Source organism: Mustelus asterias, chromosome 30 (genome assembly GCF_964213995.1).
Source record: "Mustelus asterias chromosome 30, sMusAst1.hap1.1, whole genome shotgun sequence".
NCBI lineage: Eukaryota > Metazoa > Chordata > Chondrichthyes > Carcharhiniformes > Triakidae > Mustelus > Mustelus asterias.
In genome coordinates, this window is record NC_135830.1 from 15304460 (window position 1) to 15322363 (window position 17904).

The 17904-nt window shown below is 43.6% G+C and overlaps 4 non-coding genes across 4 annotated transcripts; 2 read left to right on the forward strand and 2 right to left on the reverse strand.

Moving 5' to 3' along the window:
- Positions 1-4166: 4166 nt before the first annotated feature.
- trnac-gca (transfer RNA cysteine (anticodon GCA)) lies at positions 4167-4238 on the reverse strand. Its single transcript has one exon. It is a non-coding gene; the product is annotated as a tRNA-Cys (tRNA).
- A 2751-nt stretch (positions 4239-6989) lies between these two features.
- Positions 6990-7062, reverse strand: trnak-cuu (transfer RNA lysine (anticodon CUU)). Its single transcript has one exon. It is a non-coding gene; the product is annotated as a tRNA-Lys (tRNA).
- Positions 7063-10997: 3935 nt separating this feature from the next.
- Positions 10998-11070, forward strand: trnat-ugu (transfer RNA threonine (anticodon UGU)). The gene has a single exon. It is a non-coding gene; the product is annotated as a tRNA-Thr (tRNA).
- A 1845-nt stretch (positions 11071-12915) lies between these two features.
- trnan-guu (transfer RNA asparagine (anticodon GUU)) lies at positions 12916-12989 on the forward strand. The gene has a single exon. It is a non-coding gene; the product is annotated as a tRNA-Asn (tRNA).
- The last annotated feature ends 4915 nt before the right edge of the window (positions 12990-17904 follow it).

Genomic DNA, 17904 nt, shown 5'->3' on the forward strand with positions numbered 1-17904 from the left:
TCGCATGTAGGTGCAGCAGGTAATTGGAAGTGAAATTACATTTTGGTCTTTATTGCCGGCAGACTGGAGTCCAAGAATAACGAGGTGTTCCTGCTGTTGCACAGGGTTAGTTGAGACCACATGTTGAATATTCTGTGCAGGTGTGATAGTCAAAGGGACGTGCTTGCATTGGAAACGGTAAAGAGAAGATTCACCAGATTGCTCCCTGGGGTGAGGGAGTTGTCCTGTGATGAAATTCTCTGGAGTTTAGAAGAATAAGAGGCGATCTCATTACACCGACACAGCTCTGAGTAGGTTTGATGGGAGATTGTTTTTTTTCTGCTGGTCGGGGAATCTAACTCACTGTAGAACAGATAAGGGGCTGATCATTTCGGGCTAAGATAAGGAGAAATTATTTTACTCAAAGGGCTGAGAATCTTTGGCATTCTCTGTACCTGGCAGTTATGTATGCCCCATCATCGAGTACATTTAAGTTTGGATGAACAAGTTTCTGGTCTCTTGGGGAATTCAACGATAAGGGGAGATGGTGGAAAAACTGAGTTGTAGCCCAAGATCGATCAAGATGGTATTGAATAGCGGAACAATCCCGATGGACTGAGTGGTCTGCTTCTTCTACTATTATTCATGTTATAATAAAAGCAGAAAGTGCTGTAAGTTCTCAACAGGGCTTGCAACAAATGTGGAGCAAGATATAGAATTAAGTTTCCGAGTCCAATATGACTCTTTGCAAACCAGTAACTGATTGCGAGTTACAGCAATTAGCACAGCATCGAGAATGGGAATTGAATTGGATCCAGGCAGTGAAACGCTGAATTTAAACTGCCGCAGGATTTCTGTTGGAAAATTGTTCAGGAAAGTTGCTGCCAACTGAAAGGGAGGAGGTTTGAGAGCATCCTGCGCCAAATAGAACCCCTCTAACAGACGAGACTGTTTGACAGTGTACATGCTGAGAGCTTGTTTCCACCGACCCTCTCCCCGCCCCGCCCCCAAATAGACCCCCTCTACCCCCTCATGCTGTTGTATATTTCCAATCGATTAGAAATATGGGATTCACAGGAACTGATGGAAATTGATGCTATAGTTGTAGATATAGAACTGGAATGCAACATCACACCGAGTGAATCCACTGTCTGTTTAAATGTTGATCAGTGAAAATTTCAATCATCCTCTGCTGTGCAACACACGGCGACTGAGTCAATAAGCAATAGCCAGTCAAAAAAAGCCTGTACCAGTCAATCTTTCTCGCAACTTTCAAACATGTTGTTATTCTCTACCATTTGCCACTGACGTATATCAATAAGTGAACGCAGTTTGTGATGGTAAAAAATGTCCACAACCCCTCTGGGAACTGAATCACATTGATGCACAGAGGAACACACACAGACACCGAGAGTCACAGAGGGCTGACGAGACACAAACACCCATAGATCAATGGTGTCACTAACTGGGTTCAGTTTTGTTCCATTTCTGGTTGGGGTTTTGGTGATTTCTAGCTGATGAACAGAAATGAAGGAATGCGAAGTGAAGCAGGAAAAACAGATGGGAATATTTGAAAGATTTTGATTCCATTGAAAGAATAATAATTCTGCAGTCATCTAAAGGAATGAATGCTGAGCAGCGCATTGGGTGAGGTTCAAATCTTCGTGAGAAAACAATAATTTCAAATCCACCGCCTGAGCCGCTTGGCCACCACTGCAACCGGTGTCAATGTGTTAGTGTCACTCATATTAAATCATTGAATAGTTACAGCAACAAAAGTTGCTGTCGAGAACCTTCTGTTCGAGAAGGTCACGCTGCACCTTTCACCCCTCCTTTTTCGTTCTTACAGAATGCCATTCGCTGAAAAGACAAACGAGCTGCACTTTTCGGCAGTGGTGGGATTTGAATCCACAGCAATTCAGATATTGAAACTTAAATTTAGTAATTAAGACCATGCGGCTCCGCTAACAGTCGAAGGTAACTATTGCTCAGAATAATACCGGCAATGGGTTAGAATATGATTGAGAATTTGGATAGAACATTTCGCCCCTCAAGCCCCTCACAATATTTTGGAATCACAGCCAAGCAGTTGTTTTCCATCTGTTACATTTCCGACTTTTCCAGCTTTGATGAAAGATCCAGCTGGAAGATTAACTTTGTTTCTCTCTCCACGGACGCTGCCAGATCTGGTTTCATTCAATGCGGAATTCCTTTTCATGGTGTCAGTTCACACAGCAATACAAACGAGTTACCCTCTGGCTGGGCACTGAATCCAGTCCATAGTGATGAACGTGCCGAATCCAAACCACTAGACCAGCAGGGAAGCTGACAATGACTTCCCCAATCAGCGGATCATCGTCATTTTAGCCGTTCTCTTCCTCCTCTTCCGTCACACAATCGACGGGTTTCTCATTTAAAAAATACTCAACTTATTTCCACATTTGTCACCTGCCATCGAGACCATGGCCGTGAAGACGATGACTTTGCACCATTGGAACACCCGAGTTCCGCCATCACCAGCTCAATGTTGCCTTGTCTATCATTCCTTGTGTCAAATTATACATCCTCCCTCGTTTTCTGTGCCGAACCTCGCCTTCTGCCCTTTTCACTGAGTGACCCCTGACTTCACAACTAGAACATGCAGGAGAAGCCCATCAGACTAATTAAAATTTGCAAATGCATGAATAATAGAACTGTTCCCTCAGTCTGCAGTGAAAATGATTTGGAAAACAAATTCTACCAGTTTCATGCCGTGGGAGGTGAACGCGATAACTGTCGTGGAATTATTCCTGTAATTGGCTGAACACTTCTCTGGTGTTGAAACAGAAGGTGCCATTTTGCAGAGGTTCGTGGTGCAAGTGGTCTGGCGTGGAAACTAAAATAACAAAAGGATCGTGGACAAAGCAAATTGTAAAACAAGCTGTAATCTGTTGGTCTGGTGGTTAGAGTTTGAAACTTTCACTGCTGTTTTGATTGCAGGTCAATTGCAGGTTTGATATTTTTCAGTATTAATGCAATGCAACGACATGATTATCAACGCTTCCCGCTTGGTATCGTGGCCGAGCGGTCTAAGGCGCTGGATTTAGGCTCTAGTCTAAATTGCAGGTCAGGAAATGAAGATTTATTGCTCTCCTCCAATGCGTGAGAACAAATATCAGTTATTTCCCGGCAGAACGCACAAATCCCAGTCTCGCCTTGTGTCCTGTCCTTTCTCAAGTGAAGACCCTGAGCAAATTCAACAGGAAGCCATATTGTCCTTTCTGGGAGCGAAACGAGGTTAACGACAGTTTAAATGGAGCCGGCCCTTCGCTGCAGCTCATTGTGTTTCTGACTGGAGATGATTTTTGTTTGCTGCTCATTTCAGGATCATCTGATTCGGTTACGATTTCGTCATGGCCCATCCCAACTCCACAGGTTTTGATATTTTTCAGTATTAATGCAATGCAACGACATGATTATCAACACTTCCCGCTTGGTATCGTGGCCGAGCGGTCTAAGGCGCTGGATTTAGGCTCTAGTCTATCTCTCGAGGCGTGGGTTCGAATCCCACCGCTGCCAGAGTTGATGCAAGTTTTTTTCCTTGGAGCTGAAGTCCAAAACCTCGGGTTGAACGCAGGAGTCTGAGTGGTAGTCGTTTTTGACAAACGCCCTTCTAAGAACAGGATATTGCGCTTGACTCATCAATCGACAAGTCCGACACGCCACAGCAAAAAAGCGCACCGACGTCCTCAGAAGACAATTACCCTTCCTCCTCCAGTACGTCCCCAGAGTGTAGAAGCCAAGAAATCTTATTTGGAGTGGAGAAACTATGACATCTTCTTCGGAGACTTCAGCGTATAATCGATGAAGACGAATATCACGCGAAGGCCATCTCCACGCCCCCAATACTTGCCTTCAAAAAACAGAACAACCTCAAACAGACCATTGTTCGCAGAAAACTCCCCAGCCTTCAGGAGAACAGTGACCACGACACCACACAACCCTGCCACAGCAACCTCTGCAAGATGTGTTGGATCATCGACACAGGTGCCATCATCACACGTGAGAAATAATTGGGAATGAAGTTAATTCATGAAAGACCGAATTGTATTTATGTAACGCCTCTCCCGGTTGGTGCACGTCACAATGCGCTTCGCAGCCAATGAAAGACAGTTACAATTGAAAAAGAAGTATCAATTAGACAAGGAAGGGGGCACTCGGATTTGAGCCGAGGGCCGTTTGATCTGCAGTCAACCGCTCTACCACTGAGCTATGCCCCCTCAGCTGTAAGCTCATGCTCGGGATCCAGCATAGTCTTATTAAGTGGTGGAGGGGAATCCAGTGGTCAGACTGCATCCCGCTTTGTCTCAGAGTTACTGGTTTCTGAGTGAAGTCGGAGAGCTTAGCGTTTAAGTTAGCGAGATGATTTCTTGTGATTTGGCTGAGATTTGGATCCAGGTCGAGGAGATGTTTGTGTCAATCTAATCGATAAAATCTACCCCATTGTCATACAGATTTGACCTTGTATCCCCATCTCTATTGGCAGCGCTTTGCAGCCTACCACTGTCCTTCACTGTGTATGGTTGTTCTTGAACTGTTGCCCATGTGACATTTCCAATTCGGACACAAATACAGACCTAACTCCACTGCTTCTGACAGAGCTGTTTTCGATCAGGAAACAACTCAGGTTTGTTCAATGGATTATCAAAAACTTTAAATCTTGGCATATCGAAGCCGATCTCTCACCCTGAAAGCGCCAAATCCTAAGCACTGGACCACCAGGATGTCATTCTCCTGATTCTCCCATATACTGAATACAGGAATATGCACAGTGCCAATTATTCACAGTCGCATTTTCCTTCCAGTCTTGTGCACATTGTTCAGCTTTGAAATTGTTCATCTTTTCACATTAGCTTCCGGTGTGATGAAAGCAGAGCAGTGATAAGCTGAGGTTTTTCAACAGATTTACCACAATCAGGTTTGTAACAAACATTGCTCTTTGAATGCGGTGAGCTACAGTGAAAGTTAATGCAGTAGAAGGTAACTCACTCATTCTGACAGTCGGTACCAGCAATTGCAATGTAAATATGATGTCGAGATACCGGCGTTGGACTGGGGTGGGCACAATAAGAAGTCTCACAGCATCATGTTAAAGTCCAACAGGTTCATTTGCTCCGATAATAAAATCAATTTGCTTTGTTTGATCAGCGCCCCGAAAGCTCCTGACTCCAAATAGACCTGGTGTTGTAAGACTTCCTAATGTAAATATGAATTGTTGTGGGTAATTGACAGGATTGTGGAATGGGGCAGATTTTTCCTTCTTCCTGTTCAACCTGCCACAAGTATCTCTCCCGTTTTCGACCAGGAAGCAATACCCACTCTCCTTAATTCATGTGTTGCACGAGAGCAATGTATCATCATTCCCTAACCGCGAATCGAACCCAGACCATGGCAGTGAAAGCAGCGAATTCTATCGACGACACCAACACGGAAATTGCGGTGACCTGAGCATTATTGAGCAATTGTGGGCGTGTGTGATTTGGGAGAAAGGTCACGTGCTCTCGGGTAATCCCTGATGAATGAAGCCACCGACCTCTTTATCGCTGAGCGTTTTGTGTTCTTGAGCAATCGTCCTCTGGAGCTGATGCAATGAGGCCAGGAGAGTAACTCACGCCATCGTCCGCAATGTGATTGCGGTCCGATTTGTTGAAAGCTGTTAATTTTATAAAACTAATCTTTTTGCGAATTGTAAATGAAATGTCCTTCAGTACCCGGTAAGAATTCTCACAACACCAGGTTAAAGTGCAACAGGTTTGTTTGCAATCACGAGCTTTCGGAGCACAGCTCCTTCATCACTCACGCTGAGGATTCACCACATTTTTCTGTCTTTGAATGAAAGCAATAGATATCTCGTCAATTCCCCTGTATCCTGAGTGTACGACACTGATTTCAACAGTACACTGCTTTAAATGTTTGTTTTCAATGTGAGATTAAGTGGTTTGATTCCATGTGAAGGATTTACACTGGCACTCTTCCGGGAAGATGGTAACATAGTGGTAAAATCAGTGGAGTGTGAATCCTGTGACCCAGGCTCACAGGTCACGATCCCACCACAGTCTCGAACTGAAACGGAAGTGAAAGCTAGTCTCAGTAATGAAGCTTTGTTTTCTGATTGTCATGAAAACACATCTTGCAGAAGGAAATCTGCCATCCTTCTCCTTTCTGGCCTCCATGGGACTCCAGAGGAAAGGCAATGTGATTGACTCTTAACTGCCCTCTGACATGGCCCAGCAAAATACTCAGTTCAGAGGGAAATCGGGATGGACAACAAATGCTGGCATTGACAATGAAATATATATTGCATTCGCAGCATTTTAAGAAATGATTAATTCTCATTTTGTTTAATTTCATGTCAAACAGGGTGACATATTCCAGTGTCTTATGATTTAAAACCTCAGCCTTTCAACTGTTCAAACAGGTAAGATTCAGTCAGAGAAAAGTGGACCACTGTGGTCCAAAACTAGGTTTTGTAGTTGCTGCGTATCCCATCTCAAAACAGAAAATGTTTGAAGCACTCATTGGCTTCAACAGCTTCTGTGGAGAGGGAAAGAGAGTGAATTATTCAGGTTGCTGACCTTTGACCCTAACTGGAGAAAAGTAGTGATTTAATGGTTGACAAACAAGGACAGAGTCAAGGAAAATAGAGAGGGAGAGGAGGAAAGAACAAGCGGTCTTTTGATCGGATGGAAGGCTGGAGTGATTAAATTACGATGGAGATGATTATTGTTCCCACTGACACAATCTCGCAGATCTGGGTTTAAATCTCATAATAAATGAGAACAAAAACTCTCGCTGAGTTCAGCGCTGAATTCCCCGCCTTCCAGTGAACTGCAGGCAGTTTTCAATCACAAACCCACAACTGTGAGATAAACAACGTAGAAAGAAGAAAGACTCAGTTGGAGCGGTGACACTTCAGGAGGAACGGAGATCGGGAATTCACGCAGGACTGAGGCAAAGTTTGAAACCAAAGTCGCCCAACGTGGGGCTCGAACCCACGACCCTGAGATTAAGAGTCTCATGCTCTACCGACTGAGCTAGCCGGGCACATGTGCTAAGCTGCTTTCCACAACCTAAAATGCATGGAGACAACTATGGATTTTTCATCTGGTGTGTCAGCTTGTTCTGATTTCAAAGTTTACAATGAATCCACCGACAGAATCCCCAAAGTTCCTATCCATTCCTCTCAATCATTAATTACATTTTTCACATCTTCCAATTCTTAGCTTCACCTCTCCCAAATATTCCAAACTCCTCTTACATCATTCACCTTATTATTCTTTGTTCTTAATAATTTAGCCAGGGGTGGGAGGAACTCAACATTTACACTGTCTAACTGTTTCCCAGTTTCCGACTTTGCAGTAAGATCAACTCTGATAATTCTAAACTCCAGAGCGAACAGACTCATCCCACTGATTCTCTCCTCCCAGGAGAAACGGAGAAATCAATCCAGTGAACCTCGGTTACACACAGACAGCTAAATAATGGACAGAGCAAGGAGCAAAAGATGTCAACGTAATAAAAACATAGACAGAGAGTCTGAGGGAGATATATAGAGACAATGAAAAACAGAAATAGCGAGTGCGGTACACATCCACAACCCACGAATGAATAACAATAGACACACAGCCAGCTGTCTCAACCAACAAACATGGGGTCCTCTAAACTGGTGACCAGAGATAAAGTGAATGGCCACAAGCATATTAACCTTTTAATGTCTTGATTTTCTTGTGTGAGTGTTGTGTTGATAGATTGCCTGCACTGTGTGATCAGGTTCACAAACCAAATCCCACGTAAACCAATCCCAACGTTTGCACTGCAAATACATCTATAAAACCTATGACTTGTCCAATACGAAACAACAGCTGATTGAGGGATCTAGCCCGACTTGTGAACCCGAGATCGCTCACACGTTTGTGGTTGTTTACTCCCCAGGCCCGAGTAATACCCCTCGTCCAACGAGCCGCTGCTGAGGATGTTGTTCAATAAAAATATTTCTATTGACATCCAAAGCTGCTCAGACTTCTGCAGTGAAAGGTGAAAATGCTGAAAAAACTCAGAAAGCCAAACAGCTTGTGTGCACAGGAAAACAAATCTTATATTTTAGCACCATAACCTTTCATTGGGAAGAACTGGGAATTTCTAGAAATGTAAGAAGTTTTAAACAAGTGTTATCCAGCAGCATAACAAGAGGGTTTGAGGCCTCTTGCGGGTGTAAATCAGGAGAGATTAAATGAGGGAAACAAAGAATTTTAAAGTAATTAAACCACAGAATGGGGCCATTCCTCAGTCCCTTTCAGGACGCAGTTGTGGTGAGGATGAAGGGGAACCTGTGGATGAAATGTACGTAGATTACATTGGAGCCACAGTGATGAGTTGGTGGGTTTTGAAAATTGAAAGTTACACTTAGGAACATAGAATTAGGAGCAGAAGTGGGCAAATTCACCCCTTCGAGCCTGAACCGTCATGCAATCAGTTCATGATTGATCTCTCCCTGTTCTCAAATCCACCTCCCTACCTGTTCCAATATCCCCTCATCCCTTGACTTATCAGGAATATATCTGTCTCTTTCTTGAAATCATTTAATGATTCAGACTCAACCGTGCTTTGGGGCAATGCATTCCACAAATTCATGACCCTCAGTGAGAAGCAGTTCCTCCTCATCTCAGTTTTAAATCTACCACCTCTCAACCTATACATTTGACATGGTGTTCCCGATTGCGCATAAGAAAAAAGATGTTACTTTCTTCAATCCTATTTAGAATTTTATATACCACGATCACTTCAGCATATTGTGGGACTATTTCACCTCACTGTCGATTTATGTCCCAGCAAGCACAATTGGTGTTGTCATTAGATGAAGCAGTCACTTATGTTCCACCCTAACTGGACACATTCAGGGATATATGGTAAGTCATTTTGAAAAACACAGTTCACCCGTGACCCTGGGAGTCCAGTGGGTTGTATTCAGTACTCCCCAGTGTTGTTTGTTTTCAATTCCCGCTCAGGAAACGATCATTTATAGGTCTCAGCAAACTATTAAAAAAAATCCTGATTGACTATCTGATCGAAAGCAGATCTACTAATATCAGCCGAGTGAGTTTTGCAAGTCTACATCACAGCTGGAAATGTCACATGTGCAACAGTCAAGAACAAACACAGTAGCAGAAAGATAGTGATAGGCTGCAAAGCGCTGACAATTGAGATGGTGATGGAAGGTAACATTTGGATGGTAAAAAGGTCAGATTTTGGCGTTCACACTGAATTATTCACCTTTCCCCTCACTCTGCAACGAAAATATTTGGAAAAGGTTCTCTCTCGTTTCAAACAGTCGAAAGTGGAATTAATAACTGTAAGTGGAATGTCTGTTGTTCGTTGTCACTGGTTGAATGTATCACTGGGGTGGAAACAAAAGGTGCCATATTGCAACAGAGACTTGTTGTGGTGAATGTAGTCTGGCCTGGCGCGAAAAATAAAGCAATACATGCAGTGTGTGTAAAGCAAGTTGTAAAACAGGCGAAAAGCAGCTGGTCTGGTGGTCAGAGTTTGACACTTTCACTGCTGTTTGGATTGGTGGTCAGGTAATGGACATTTGTTGCTCTCATCCAAACCGTAAAAGCAAAAGTCAGTTATTGCCTTGTGGAACATATAAAACACAATCTCGCCTCATGTCCTGAAGTGAAGACTGAGCAAATTCAACAGGAGGTTTTTTCTTGTCATTTCTGGCAGGATAGTGGGAACCAGACAAGGTTAAGGGCAGTTTAAATGATGCTGGTCCTTCACTGCAGCTCATTCTGTTTCTGACTGGATGTGATTCCTGCTTGTTACAGAGTTCAGGATCAATTGATTCAGTAAAAGAGCAGGCTCAAGCCAACTGATGGACTGTCGCAGCTCCATTGCTGCTAATTTCAATAACGATACCAGTAAAGGACACAGCTGCTTACGTGGTAACGTAGCCGAGTAATCTAAGCCAGTGGCTGAAGGTCCAGTCTCTACGGAGTTGTTGTGTTCGACTGCAGCCACTGCCAGAATGGGTTTGAGTTTTGGTCCCTGCAGTTGAAGTCCAGCATTTCAGATTGAATGCAAGAGTTTGTGCCGTGTCGTTTTTGGCATGAAGAAAGAGGAGCGACAGAGCAATGTGAACAGGTGTTGAGGTAAAGGAACGAGTGTGGAAGGACTGGAGCAAATTATCGTGGATTCTGGAATCGGAAACAAAAAGAGAAAATGCTGGAAAATCTCACCAGGTCTGGCAGCATCTGTAAGGAGTGAAGAAAGCTGACATTTCGAGACCAGATGACCCTTTGTCAAAGCTGGGAGGAGTGGAACTGCTCCGATGGAGAATATAAACGGGAACACCGGTTGAATGGCTGTCTGTCGAAATAAACAGCAGGATTGCAAACATTGAGACTGCAGTCCCGGCCCAGGGGATGGATTGGGATTTTCTAACTGAGGTTCAAATCCTATCATGTGCGCTTCCCGTCATTCCTCATTGTGACTTTTTTTTAATTGAAAGTTATTGGAAATGAAGCAATGGGTGCAGAGATGATCAACTCACTCCATATTTGTCACATCAGCGTCACTGAGGGTCTAGTGATCAGCGTCGGCGCCGTGACGCGGTTTCGATTCCCAGTCTCGGAGTGAATAAATTTTTGTTCATTTCTTCATTCAATAAAAACAGCGTCCGTGAAGGGAACAACAAGCTAAATCTTCCAGCTGGATGAACTTGTATCAGAGCTGGAAAAATCAGAGATGTAACATTAACGATAAACTCTGAAGAAGAACCACATGTCACACACAACATACATGTCAAGTACATACACAATACACATGTCAAATCATGTCACTTTCAACTTCTGTCTTTTAACTTCCGGCACTCCACCTCAGACATTTCCACATTCATCAAAAATCTCCGTCCTCAAACCCTATCGTGGTTCTCAATCCACGGATAATGCTGCACTTAGTGGCAGCTCCTTGCAGCATTTGGCTCCATAGCTCAGTGTTTAGAGCACTGGTCTTGTAAACCAGGGGTCGCGAGTTCAATTCTCGCTGGAGCCTACGGGCAAAGTTTAGCTGATAGAAGCTGTAGGAAAGGGGAAGAGAGTCTAATAGTCAAACAAGAGATAAGTCGAGGTTCAGATCGGGTGTGATTTTGGAAAGCGAAAAGATATGTCCTTCTTCGTAAAAAAATCGAAAGAGCAGGACATATTTGAAGAGCTAAAATAGGTTAGTGTCGATATTGAGAATAGAATAGATGCATTTGTACAAGGAATGCATAAAGCTGGCATGTAGGTGCAGGCAATGATTGGAAGGAAACTTGCTTTTTAGTCTTTATTGACGGCAGACTGGAGTCCAAGTATAACGAGGTGTTGCTGCAGTTGTACAGGGTTTTGTTGAGACCACATGTTGAATATTCTGTGCAGATATGATATTCACATTTAATAAAGGGTTTATTTGCATTGGAAACGGTGCAGATAAGGTTCAGCAGATGATCCCTGGGATGAGGGAGTTGTCGTATGATGAGAGGCTGAGTAAATTGGGCTGAAAGTCTCTGGAGTTTGGAGGAATGAGAGGCGATTTCATTAAATCTACACAAGTCTGATTGGGTTTGACAGGGTGGAGGCTGAGAGATTTCTTCTGCTTGTCGGGAAATCTAACCCACGGCAGTACAGTCTCAGGAAAATGGGCTGATCATTTCGGCCTAAGATAAGGCGAAATTACTTCACTGAAATAAGACCATAAGACCATAAGACATAGGAGCGGAAGTAAGGCCATTCGGCCCATCGAGTCCACTCCACCATTCAATCATGGTTGATTTCAACTCCATTTACCCGCTCTCTCCCCATAGCCCTTAATTCCTCGAGAAATCAAGAATTTATCAATTTCTGTCTTGAAGACGCTCAACTTCTCGGCCTCCACAGCCCTCTGTGGCAATGAATTCCACAGACCCACCACTCTCTGGCTGAAGAAATTTCTCCTCATCTCTGTTCTAAAGTGACTCCCTTTTATTCTAAGGCTGTGCCCCCGCGTCCTAGTCTCCCCTGTTAATGGAAACAACTTCCCTACGTCCATCCTATCTAAGCCGTTCATTATCTTGTAAGTTTCTATCAGATCTCCCCTCAACCTCCTAAACTCCAATGAATATAATCCCACGATCCTCAGACGTTCATCGTATGTCAGGCCTACCATTCCTGGGATCATCCGTGTGAATCTCCGCTGGACCCGCTCCAGTGCCAGTATGTCCTTCCTGAGGTGTGGGGCCCAAAATTGCTCACAGTACTCCAAATGCGGCCTAACCAGTGCTTTATAAAGCCTCAGAAGTACATCTTTGAAATCTTTGAAATTCCCTATGCCAGACAGTTATGGAAGCTCCATCATCGAATACATTTAAGGTTGGGATAGACAGGTTTCTGGCCTCTCGGGGAATTCAGGGATATGGGGAGCTGGTGAAAAACTGAGTTGTACCCCAAGATCAGCCATAACAAGCTATTTTATTCAAATAACCAAGAACTTTAAGGAAACAAGTAAAACATGTTAATTAAGGTACTGCCCTTCATTGACTGGAAAGTGCTTTGTGACGTCCGCTGGTCGGGATAGGTTCTATATAAATGCAAATATTTCATGATCTTCAATCCTCGTCCTCTGTTACTGAGCCCAGTCAGTGGGAACAGTCTGTCCCTCCCTGCTCTATCAAACGGCCGTTTTCCATGTTAGAAGGGATGAACCATTACACCACAACAACACTGTGGGGTAAAATAATAAAATATACATGTTTAGATTTGTAAACGATGCCATCATTTGGTCTTTCTGTGTCAGGTTTGGTGAAAATTGAATTGGCGTCTAACTTGCAGCCAACACGCTGTCACCCTGATTTAGGATGCCATGTAAGCTTCAGTTGCGTCAGTCTCTGTGGCGCAATTGGTTAGCGCGTTCGGCTGTTAACCGAAAAGTTGATGGTTCGAGACCATCCAGGGACGGGGCTTTCACTTTTTTTTCCTCTCCATCTGCTTTCATTGTCTCTCGGTTTTTGAGTGTCACTGGGCAACACTAAAAAAAAACTTATCGTGTGTTTCTGCCTCTACTGTTAGCCGACGTTAGTCTATTGAACATTTATCTCTGACATCTTATTTGTAACAATTTATATATTTCAAATATTATTAAACTCAATAACTGAACTCGAAACTTTAACCCATGTTTGATCTTGGGTTTCCATTTTCCTGCCCATTCCTCTTCTTTCTCAGATTTCTCAGGAATCTGTCTGTCCCAACCTGAAATGTGTTCAATAAGGAAAATACACAGCAAGTCGGCAAAGATCAGTGGAATGAGGACTGAGTTAAACTTTCACCAGAATGCTGTTTTTATAATTGCAAAGTCCTGAGATTGAGAGCAGATAGTTCACATGGAAAAGGGCTGTTTGATAGAGCAGATAGGGACACACTGTTTCCACTGACGAGGGTCAGTAACCAAAGGATTGGGATTGAAGATAATTAATGAAAGACCGACTTGTATTTATGTCGCGCCTTTCCCGGTTGCTGGACGTCACAACGCGCTGTGCAGCCAATGGAAGACAGTTGCAATTGAAAAAAAAGTATCAGCTCGACAAGGAAGAGGGGATTCGGATTTGAACCGAGGACCTCTTGATCTGCAGTCAAATGCGCTACCGCTGAGCTACACCCCCTCAGTCGCAAGCTGGTTCACGGGAGCCAACATATTCTTATTAAGTGTGGAGGGGGATCGAGTGGTCAGACTGCATCCCGCTTTGTCTCAGAGTTACTGGTTTCTGAGTGAAGTCGGAAAGCTTAGTGTTTAAGTTAGCGAGATGTTTTCTTGTGATTTGGCTGAGATTTGGATCCAGGTCGAGGAGATATTTGTGTCAACCTAATCGATAAAATTTACCCCATTGTCACACAGATTTGTATCCCCATCTCTATTGGCAGCGCTTTGCAGCCTATCACGGCCTTTCACTATCTGTGTTTATTCTTAAACTGTTGCCCATGTGACATTTCCAATTCAAACACAGAATTATAGATCTAACTGCACTGCTTCTGACAGAGCTGTTTTCGATCAGGAAGCAATTCAGGTTTGTTGAACGGATTATGAAAAACTTTAAATCTTAGCATATCGAAGCCGATCTATGACTCTGAAAGCGCCGAATCCTAAGCACTGGACCACCAGAATTTCATCTTCCTGATTCTCCCAGAAACTGAGTACAGGAATATGCACAGTGCCAATTACTCACGGTTGCACTCACCTTCCAATCTTGTGCACGTTGTTCAGCTTTGAAACTGTTCATATTTTCACATTCGCTTCCAGTGTGATGAAAGCGCAGCTGTGATAAGCTGAACCTTTTCAACAGATTAACTACAATAAGGTTTATAACAAACATTACTCTTTGAATGTGGTGAGCTACAGTGAAATTTAATGCAGCAGAAGGTAGCTCACTCATTTTGACAGGAGGTGCCAGCAATTGCAATGTAAATATGATGTCGAGATACGGGTGTTGGACTGGGATGGGCAGAATAAGAAGACTCACAGCATCATGTTAAAGTCCAACTGGTTCAATTGCTCCGATAATAAAATAAATTTGCTTTATTTTATCAGCGCCCCGAAAGCTCTTGATTCCAAATCGATCCGGTGTTGTGAGACTTCTTCATGGAAATATTAATTGTTGTGGGTAATTGACAGGATTGTGGATTGGGGCAGATTTTTCCTCCCTGCTGTTCAACCTGCCACAAGTATCGCTCCCGTTTTAAATCAGGAAGCAATACCCACTCTCCTTAATTCATGTGTTGCACGAGAGCAATGAATCATCATTCCCTAACCGGGAATCGAACCCAGACCATGGCATTGAAGGCGGCGAATTCTAACGACTCGACCAACAAGGAAATTGAGGTGTCCTGAGTATTATTGAGCAAGTGTGCGTGCGTGTGCATGTGTGTGTGGGTGTGTGGGTGGGTGCGTGCGGGTGGGCGGGCAGGTGGGTGGGTGCGTGCGTGCGTGTGTGGTTTAGGAGAAAGGTCTTGTGCTCTCGGGTAACCGCTGATGAATGAAGCCGTCGACCTCTTTATCGCTGAGCTTTTTGTGTTCTTGAGCAATCGTCCTCTGGAGCTGATGCAATGAGGCCAGGAGAGTAACCCACTGCACCGTCTGCAATGTGATTGCGGTGCGATTTGCTGAAAGCTGTTAATTTTATAAAAATCATCTTTTTGCGAATTGTAAATCAAATGCCCTTCAGGGCCCGGTAAGAATTCTCTCCAGCTAAAAGTGCAGCTGGTTTATTTGGAATCTCTAGCTTTCGGAGCGCAGCTCCTTCATCACTCACACTGAGGATTCACCACATTTTTCTGTCTTTCAATGAACGCAATCGATATCTCATCAATTCCCCGGTATCCTGAGTCTCTGACAATGATTTCCACAGTACACTGCTTTAAATCTTATTTTTTCAATGTGAAATTAAGCGGTTTGTTCCATGTGAAGGATTTACACTTATACCCTTCGGGGATGATGGTGAAGTAGTGGTAAAATCAGTGGAGTATGAATCCCGTGGCTCAGGCGCACAGGTCCCGATCCCACCACAATCTAGAACTGAAACGGAAGTGAAAGCTAGTCTCAGTAATGAAGCTTGTTTTCTGATTGTCATGAAAACTCATCTGGACCTTTTGCAGAAGGAAATCTGCCATCCTTCCGCTTTCTGGCCTCCATTGGACTCCAAACTCAAGTCAATGTGATTGACTCTTAACTGCCCTCTGAAATGGCCCAACAAAATACGCAGTTCAGTGGGAAATAGGGATGGACAACAAATGCTGGCATTGACAATGAAATATATATTGCATTAGCAGCATTTTATGAAAGGATTAATTCTCATTTTGTTTCATTTCATGTCAAATAGGGTGACATATTCTGGTGTCTCATTATTTAAAACCGCAGCCCTTTAACTGTTCAAACAGGTAAGGTTCAGTCAGAGAAAAGTGATCCACTGTCATCCCCAGCAAGGTATTGTAGTTGCTGCAAATCCCACCTCAAAACTGAAAATGTTAGAAGCACTCATCGGCTTCAACAGCTTCTGTGGAGAGGGAAAGAGAGTGAATGATTCAGGTTGCTGACCTTTGACCCTAACTGGAAGAAATGTGCCATTTAATGGTTTACAAACACGTACAGAATCAAGGAAAATAGAGAGGGAGAGGAGGAAAGGACAAACGGTCTTTTGATCGGATGGAAGGCTGGAGTGATTGAATTACAATGGAGCTGATTATTGTTCCCACTGACACAATCTCGCAGATCTGGGTTTGAATCTCATAATAAATGAGAACAAAACCTCTCGCTGAGTTCAGCGCTGAACTCCCGCCTTCCAGTGAACTGCAGGCAGTTTTCAGTCACAAACCCACAACTCTGAGATAAACAACGCAGAAAGGAGAAAGACTCAGTTTGAGCGGTGACACTTCTGGAGGAACGGAGATCTGGAATTCACCCAAGAATGGGGCAAAGTTTAAAACGATGCCACCCAACGTGAGGCTCGAACCCACGGTCCTGTGATTAAGAGTCGTATACTCTACCGACTGAGCTCGCCAGGCACATGGATCAGGCTCGTTTCCATAACCTAAAATGCATGGAGACAAATATTGTTTTTCCAACTGATGTCTATACTTGCTCTGATTTCAAAGTTTACAATGAATCGACCTACAGAATCCCCAAGTTTCCTATCCCTTCCTCTCAATCATCAATTACATCATTCACATCTTCCAATGCTCAGCTTCACCTCTCCCAAACATTCCAAACTCCTCTTACACAATTCACCTTTTTATTGTTCATAATAAACGAGCCAGGGGTGGGGGGAACAGCCTCTCAGCATGTACACTGTCAAACTGTTTCCTACTTTCAGACTTTTCAATAAGATCACCTCTGATTATTCTAAACTCCAGAGCGAACAGACTCACCCCACTGAATCTCTCCTCCCAGGAGAAACGCAGAAATCAATTCAGTGAACCTCGGATGCACAGAGACAGCGAATGAATGAAGACAGCAAGGATCAAAATCGGTCAACGTAATAAAAACACAGTCAGAGACACTGACAGATTCTGAGGGAGATATATAGAGACAATGAAAAACAGAAATAGCGAGTGAGGTACACATCCACAACCCATGAATGAATAACAATATACACACAGCCAGCTGCCTGAACCAACAAACATGGGGTCCTCTAAACTGGTGACCAGAGATCAAGTGAGTGGCCACAAGCATATTCACCTTTTAATGTCTTGATTTTCTTGTGTGAGTGTTGTGTTGATAGATTGCCTGCACTGTGTGCCCAGGTTCTCATACCAAATCCCACGAAAACCAATCCCACCGTTTGCACTGCAAATACATTTACAAAACCTTTGACTTGTCCAATACGAAACGACAGCTGATTGAGAACTCTCGCTCGGCCTTTGAACCCGGGATATCTCGCATGTTGGTGATGTTAACACCCTCAGCCCGAATCATACCCCTTGTCCAACGAGCCGCTGCTGGGGAAATTGTTCAATGAAAATATTTCCATTGCCATTCAAAGCTGCACAGATTTCTGCAGTGCAAGGTGAAAATGCTGGAAAAACTCAGAAAGTCAGACAGCTTGTGTACATAGGAAAACAAATCTCATATTTTAGCTCCATAATCTTTGATTACTACGGGGCATGGTAAGAAATTAGGAGGTTTTAAACAAGTGTTATCCAGCAGCATAACAGGAGGGGAGACCTCTGGCCGGGTGTAAATCAGGAGGGCTTAAATGAGGGGAAAAAAGAATTTTAAAGTAATTACACCACAGAATGGGGCCATTCCCAAGTCCTTTACAGGACGCAGTTGAGTTGTGGATGAAGGGGAACCTGTGGATGTAATGTACGTAGATTACATTGGAGC